Here is a 7,521-nt window from a genome sequence, read left to right on the forward strand (position 1 = left end):
CTGGCAAGGTGTGTGACCTCATCACATTCACATTTTCTTTTCAGAGTAAAACAAGCACTGGAGAATTTTACAACTCGTTTTTTAAGAATGTAATTGTGGCCTCATAGATTACTAAAGTGCTAACATTTAAAAAATAGATCAATGTATTAAATTCAATAATGGTTATTGAAAATTATTTCAATTATTTTCATTTAAAGGCATTTTAGAAATATTTTCTAAATTGGAAATAGAGTGCACACTTATTCAGTAATTAATAGTTAAACAGATTAATATTTCTGTTTAACATCCTGGTAATAGTCATTTCAACTTTTCCTGAATTAACCAGAGAGAAAATCCACACATGTCTAAATGAGTTATATATCACAGCCTAGAGCTATCGCTCTCTAGCTTGTATCATTTGTGGGGGTGGTGTTAGCATTAGGAGCAGGGGCTGCATTTTTTCTTCATAATTCTGGAGGCAATCTTTATATATATATATAATGAATCTTTATGTATATGTTTGATTATGGTACACCTCATATTAGGCAATTGCTCCTGGACAAATTAAAAGGTAAATTTACCACTCACTTCAGCAGCACATACACTAAAATTGGAACGGTACAGAGATCGTTAGCATGGTCCCTGTGCAAGAATGATGTGCAAATTTTTGAAGTGTTCCATATCTTTACTCAACATCAGGAAGACATCAATCCAATTAAAAAATGGGCAAAGGGCATGAGCACACACTTCCCCAAGGAGGATATACAGAGGACTTATTGCCATATGAAAGGATGCTCAACATCACTAGCCATCAGACAGATGCAAATTAAAGGCACAATGAGATACCACTTCATACCAGTGAGAATGGCCATCATTAACAAATCAACAAACAACAAGTGCTGGCAAGGTTGTGGAAAAAAGAGAACCTTACTGCATTGTTGGTGGGAATGCAGACTGGTGCAGGCACTGTGGAAAATAGTATGCAATTTCCTCAGAAAACTGAAAATGGAACTCCCTTTTTATCTGGCAATTCCACTGCTGGCATGATACCCTAAGAATCCTGAAAGGTTAATTCAAAAGGACCTATGCATCCCAGTGTTCATAGCAGCACAATTTACAATAGCCAAGTACTGGAAGCAGCCTAGATACCCATCGGTAAATGAGTGGATCATTTAAATTTATTGTGGTATATTTACATAATGGATGCTATGCAGCAGAAAGAAAGAAAGAACTCCTACCATTTATGATAACAGGGACAGAACTGGAGAGTATTTTGCTAAGTGAAATAAGCTAGGCAGTGAAAGACAAATACCATATGACCTCATCCATAAGTGGAACCTAATCAACAAAACAAACAAGCAAGCAAAATAGAACCAGAGACATGGAAAGAAGGAACAGACTGGCAGGGACAAGAAGGGTATGAGGGGGGGGGAGTAAGGGAGAAAAAGGGAAAGGGTCTAGTCAATAAACAGGTACAAATTACCCAAGGACATGGACAATAAGGTGGGGATTGACTGTGGGAGCTAGGCATGGACAGGGAAAGGGAGAATAATGAAGGAAAACTGGGACAATTGTAATAGAAAAACAATAAAAAAGATAAATTTATATATGACAGGAGTAAAACTATTTTTTCAAAGAACCTCATAATGACTATAGTGAATTATTTGGTTAAACCAATAATTTTATCATAATATGTTCTTCAGTTTGTGTTTATCATTTTATTATTTTACTTCTTTTTAATCCTCACCTGAGGATGTTTTATCAATTTTAAACAGAGAAGAAGAGAGAGAAAAAAATTATTGATTGGTTGCCTCCCATATGCATCCTGACAGGGGATTGAATCCACAACCCAAGTATGTGCCCTGACTGGGAATCTTACCTACAGACTTTTGTTATATGGGACAATGCTCCAACCAACTGAGCCTCCTGGCCAGGACTACTTCTATCATTTTTATGGAACATAAATTTATTTGAAATACCATGCATAAGGGGCAGGTGGTTATGAAAGAGCAAATGGAGAGCAACAATAGCAGCAGGAACTTCGGAATGAGAAGTGAAGTTGGTTTCAAAAGCTAAGCCTGAAGGCCTTCAGGAATGGGGATACTGAAGATGTGGTTGCTCTTCATTCCCCTTTCCCCTGCATTTGTGTCTTTCTTTTGTACCTTTTCTTCTCCTTTCATTAAGGCCAGGCTTCTTCCCTCTCTAACCTGTATGAGTTCTGTCCCTTAGCTTCTTATTACTTAAAATGTGGGCTTCCTGTGAGACCTCAGTGCTCCAGCTCTAGTTTACTTATTGTTATCATCCTTCTAGTCCTAGCTCCAGCAAAAACTGTGTATCTCAACAGTAAGGATACAGTCTGACTATGTTTCTTTATCTTTTCTAGCCTACACAGTTTCTGCTTTAGGACAAGAGACCCATCCTAAGACCAATCAAGTGCACAGGTCATGTTACATGGTGTAAAACAAAACTAATTAAGAGTTATATTTCAGCATATTCTGAGTGTTGGACAGACGACCTCCAAAGTGAATTCAAGTGTGGTAGACCTTCTGAGATTTATGATAAAAATCTCATAAAATATGGATTTTTAAGAGAGAGAAAGAGTCAGTGATGGAAAGAATTTTGTCGTTGCCTCTGAAGCTCCTACTTCCCTTCACTTGCCCTAAGGAAGCTCACCATGTGATTCAAATGACTTTGACCTCAACCTAACTTCCAGAGGTAGACCTACTCCAAACTATTCAGTCCAACTCTTTGTGAAGCAAGTGGTAGTTCAAGACCTAAGGTATTCAGTATTTCAATTTCATTGGGTGGGGAAACATCCTAACTGAATCAGCCAGAATATAAAGCCTGAGACTATTGTGTGATTTTCAAGAAGGGTGAGGTTCTTACTTTTTGTAATTAATATGAGTGATAACACATGTAATCTATGAAGCTTGACTAGCCAATCAGTTACCATAAGGTAAGGCAATCTTATGATGGGATGCATAATGCTGAAGGCAGGAAGAATATAACAAAAAGAATCTGGTATTTTATAACATTGTTGAGCTTCAAAATTGATGCTCAAAATATATTTCTTTAAATATTTCAGTTACTTGAGCTGATATGTTTCCTTTATTATTTAATCTAGTTTCCTTTAAGTTACTTAAAAATGGAACATACCAAGCTAATAAAGTCTAGTGTATTTTTCTTAAATTTTATCAAATAATTATATTAAACTTTTAGTAAGTATTAACCAGAAACAAGATAGTATGTTTAATGTAGGTACATACAGTGAACTGTGAATCCTGGGAGGGTAAAAGTGAGAAGAGATTCAAGGAAGCTTGGGGAAACAGTTGGACAAAGTGAGAGAATATAATCAGTTGCCATGAGTTCTGTGAAGCCTGAGTGAGAGTGTGAGCTTTATAGGAGAGAGAAATTTTTTCTTCATCCTGTGGTAATAGATCACCTAGTAGCTACTACATCAAATAAGAGGACTGATTATGAGTTTACATTTTCAGATATAGTTGTTCCTTTTGAACCTGTTCTGTTTGCAATTTAATCATCTATGAACCTTTGGAAGGTTACCAAAGAGCTGCCTTTTTATATCTTTTAGAGTGGGATTTTTTTTCTCTTGCATAACTCGTATTCAGCTCTGGCTAGATGGGGGTGGTATTAGGGGAAGAGTCCCAGACTATGTGCTCCTAACTAGGGTCTGAGTAGAACTGTAGACTATGGACTGTGGGAGAATGTGCTGGACTGGGACATGGGTGTGAGACATGAGCAGGGTACAGAGAGCACACACCAGGGACGGGAACAAAGAAGAGGCCAAGAAGATAACTGTGCAGCTGGCTCATCCCTCTGGATGTCTGGAGCAACTTCAAGTGCTCTTCTGCTACTGTGCAGGCAAAACTAGAGAGGGTGTGCCACATGGGAGTAAACTCTTCAACCAGGACCTTTAAGATCAGGAAATAGACTTTTGAGGACAGTAAACTTTTTAGAGAAACATATTTTAAAGCTAGAGGACACTTAGAGTTCAGCAGTTCCCAATGTCTGTCTCTTGGAATAATATTTCTTTGGTATATTAATAGATGCCACATAAAAGGAGAGTCAGAAGGGATTTTCTTGCTCAATACACTCAGAAAAGAATTTTCAAAACAATGCAAGACATTTTTTTTTTTTTACTGCCAAGATATTCAGGGTCTCATTAATGTGTCCTGTGCATCTATTGATTTCTTGTGTATTCTCACTATATTTCCTCAGATCCTACTAATTGTCTTTTGTTTTTTTACTTTGTTCTTGAAAAAAATCATTTCTTGTTTGTAGAGCTCATGAAATATATCTTAGAAATGTTATTTGAGTTTAACCACAGTAAGTTTCAGACAAGGAGCCTGAGACCTAGAAGGAAAGCTTCAGTCAACTGGCTTGCTCCGCACAGTGTGGTTTGGTGGCACTGTTACAATTCAGGTCTACTTGTATCTTCCCACGCTTTACTTTCTCTCCCCCCATGACAGATGACCTCTTCTATGATTCAAGAAATGTTCCCTGCTATTCACGTTGCCTGGTGAGTGTTTAGATAGAGTTGTTAATAACAATTGACTGGCAGACATGTTTTAAATTACTAGAAGGTGAGCCCAAATCAATGCGTATTTGATCCCTCAACAATGATACAGCTCCGTGTGTATCACAGGAATGTAAAACACAGCAGTTGTAAATGCTTTATAAAAGCATAACATCTTCATTAAATAAGTTGCATGCTGTATAAACAGGAGCTCGTGAAGACATCTATTTTACAGGATATCTTATGGAAATGGAGGCACCATGTATTTATATTAGCTTAGCCATTGTTAAGAATGAAGTGCCAGTAAGGACAGGAAAATTTTCTTACCTAAGATAGTTTCAACTTTTATGTTTTTCTAAGTGTAGTTTTGACTACAGAAGAAGAATGTTGAGGTAATATGAGGAGATTGCCTTATCTTGAAATTTTAAGAAGGGGTAGTATAAAACACTCTATAAATGCTACATAGCTACCTATCCTTTTATCTGTAAAACTTTTAGAGTGACATCATGGTGTGTTGGAAAATGGGAATCTCAGTTTATGCCTTAGTGAATATTGCAACATTCATTTCAAATAGTTGAGTAGATTTTCATAGTACAGTGAAGTGTGAAGCAAAAAATGACAAACTATATAGGAAGAATTTTCTAGTCAGTCAACAGGAGAATACGAAGACTTGTCATTTTTAGAATCCACAATTACCAACTGTGATTCTAAAAAACTAATTAAATATAAACTAAATAAAAACAATGATAATCCTATATTTTAAATTGGAGTATTTCATGTAAATGTTTGAATATAAAATAATGATGACAAACTATATTAAATCTTGACGTGTTATGAGGTATTGAGAAATATATAAAATTAAGTTCAACATGTTAAACTTTTTTTTGAGTTACATATAAATAGGAAAATCTAGTGACTCAGGTAAAGGATTGAATAAAGGTTTGTTAATTATTAGATCACAATAGACTAGACTCATAAAAGTCATTTCAGAGGTTTGGCTGAAACAGTGTGATCCTTCTGTGGGAATGAAGGCTGCAATGACAGATGAACCTATCCCATGGTAAAGAGCAGGCATGAGCATTCGCCCTATTAAGTACAGCTCACAAACAAAGGTTGTTTTTATTTGAATTCAAAAGAGAATTAAAGTCATCCCTCCCCCTTGCCCCTACAGGAGTACATTCTGTTCTAAATAACTTAATACCTTTGTTTTGCCACCTAATAATAGGTGTGAGAACTCTTTAACCCATTACAAAAACATTTCTGTTGGAAAAGAGAGAGGTATGATGATGGTATACATATTTAAAAAGAACCCTCCAGTCTATATCTTATAAAGGAAGATTTATTGTGAGGCTGATGATGTTGAAGTTTCAGGTCCCTCACTTGGATGAGTTCTTTCTGAGACTTTGGAAAGACCCTATGAATGATGTTCACATGATCATATGCTTGTGAAATATTTGTAAAAGTAGTATATTTTGTTTCATTTCTCTTGAACAGAACTTCCACAAAATCTAGAACTGCCCCTTACTGTTTCTCTAATAGGCAAAACAAACAAAAAACAAAAAACAAACCTGACTTTTTATACTTTATATATCTGAGCTAATCTTAACTCCCCAATCATTGGGCAATAGATTTTTTTTAAGTTGCCAAATTGTGGTGTTGCAATCCCTTTACTGGTACATGGATCTCTTTTCCAGATAACTTTGTCACACTTGTCTCTTGAGTAAATACTCAGTTTTCAGTGTTCTGGTCCCAACTCCAGTACTTCTCCATTTCAAGATGAAAGTCTGTCTCTTCCCCAATGTATATGAAGTAGAACACATGACCCCATGGTGGCAGTGAGGAGGTGAGGGGTGGCAATAAAATCTGTGTGCTAATCCTTTCATTCTTAGTTGGTTTCTAGTGCTTTAGTTGGTCTAGATCAAGAGATCATATAAAATGTTTTTTCACCCAGTCAGGACTTGATAGTTCTTCAATATCTTATTAGTGGCGCAGCCCTGTGTGTAGGTAAGCAACATTATCAGCATGATCCTTATTCAGAATTTTTACCTCCACCTTCTTTAGCTTGCTCCTGGCTATATCATTGTATAGCAGGTCTGGATTCTTAACTCAGTTATTACTTCCTTGTCTTCCATTGGGCAAGCAGAAACTTTTAATCACATTAACTTCACTACTTGTGGGAGCAAAAGAAGAGCTGAATATTCTTACCTAGTCCCCTCTTACAACTTCCTACTGGGCATTGAAACCCTGTGGCACTCACTTTCCACATTACCAAATGAGAGCTAGGCTAAGTTATCTTGATTTTTGGCTTTTATGTTACCATACTAACACCTCCATTACAGGACTTTGTCATGGATAGGTGGGGAAGATTGCAAAAAAGCTCCCAATTCTCTAATCCTCATGTTCTCATGCCCATTGCTATGTAAATGTGCAGCTGTGCACATGTGGAGCTGTGCTCCACATGGAGTCTATCCTCCACTGTGAATTGGGGCTGACCCTATGATTTGCTTTAACCAGTAGAGTGTGGTGGCAGAACTGATGCTGTGGAAATTCCTAAGCCTAGGCATTAAGAAGTGTTTTATAATTTAGTTTTACCTATTTGGTCCTTTCTCTTCACTGTGAAAACAAGCCTGAGAGGAAATCTGAAGGACGAAAAATCACATGGACCAGAATTGATTCATCTCAGCCAAGATTACTCTATATCAGCAGCCACTGAAGATGCCCCAGCTAACTGCAGACACATGAGCATGAGATCAGTATTACTTCATATCAACATATAAACTCATAACGAATAATAATTGGTAAGCCACTAAGTTTGGTATCTTCGTATAACAATAACTAATGGATAGGTGTGTTATTCCCTAAGCTGATCTTCCTCTTCTCATGAAACAAAAATGATTTTATTTTATTTACCCTACAGAATATCTTGAGTGTTCTATAATGTGACTTATATTTGATGCACTAATGCCCAAAATTTGTTTTGTATATGTACTGGGACATTTTTTAAATTT

The 7,521-nt window shown here is 36.6% G+C and overlaps 1 non-coding gene across 1 annotated transcript; it reads left to right on the top strand.

Annotated features, from left to right (window-relative positions):
* The first annotated feature begins 563 nt into the window (after positions 1–563).
* Positions 564–666, top strand: LOC114514008. Its single transcript, XR_003685895.1, has one exon. It is a non-coding gene; the product is annotated as a U6 spliceosomal RNA (small nuclear RNA).
* Positions 667–7,521: the final 6,855 nt, after the last annotated feature.

Source organism: Phyllostomus discolor, chromosome 3 (assembly GCF_004126475.2).
Source record: "Phyllostomus discolor isolate MPI-MPIP mPhyDis1 chromosome 3, mPhyDis1.pri.v3, whole genome shotgun sequence".
NCBI lineage: Eukaryota > Metazoa > Chordata > Mammalia > Chiroptera > Phyllostomidae > Phyllostomus > Phyllostomus discolor.